The sequence below is a fragment of the Lynx canadensis genome, chromosome D3, assembly GCF_007474595.2.
Source record: "Lynx canadensis isolate LIC74 chromosome D3, mLynCan4.pri.v2, whole genome shotgun sequence".
In the NCBI taxonomy this organism is placed as follows: Eukaryota; Metazoa; Chordata; class Mammalia; order Carnivora; family Felidae; genus Lynx; species Lynx canadensis.
This window is the reverse complement of record NC_044314.2, coordinates 66544410-66545152: the sequence shown is the minus strand read 5'-3', so window position 1 is coordinate 66545152 and position 743 is coordinate 66544410.

Here is a 743-nt window from a genome sequence, read left to right as displayed (position 1 = left end):
GCCCGTGCCTTCTGGCCATGCAGTGCTGGGGCCTGCTGACACCCACCCAGTGCCCCTCCGGAAGTCTTGTGGGTCTCCCAACCCCTGCCAAAACTGCTCTGTGTGTCTCCCGTCTTCCCAGGAGCCCCCTTCCCAGCCTTGGTACTTCTGCAGGGTAGGATCAGGATGAAGATGGGCATAACAAGAAGAAGTTTGGAAGTGTAGAGGTGGATGTGGCCTCTGGGCCATTGTATGCTGGGCTCACCCAGAGAACAGTCCAAGGCTCCAGGCAGGCAGTGGGAGACCCTGAGTGCACATCCTTGTGCTTCAGAGTCCCCTGATCCAGACTGTCATTTTTCAAATTCAGCAAGTATTTGTGAGCACCTTCTGTGCATGTACATAGTTGAGGGAGACACTGGTGTGGCCCTCAGAGCAGGCACAGGTCTACAGAGTGGGAGGAGCTTATGGGTGTCACAGAAAGCCTACCCCTGGGCCTTGGCACTTGCCAGTTCCCCACTCCCACTCCCTCTCTGTGCACTCTGTCTGGTCACACCCTCCCTCCTGCTCTGGGCCCATATTTCCAACCCACCTTCTCAGCAGGGCCTCCTGGAATACCCAACTACCTCAGCAGTCCTCCCTGACCTCCTTGAGTTCACTGTGTATACCCAGGATCAGCCCCAGAGAATACTACTCTATCTCCATTACCACTGCACTCTACCAGGCCAGTGTCCAGGAGCCTTAAGGACTACCTATGACAACTGCCA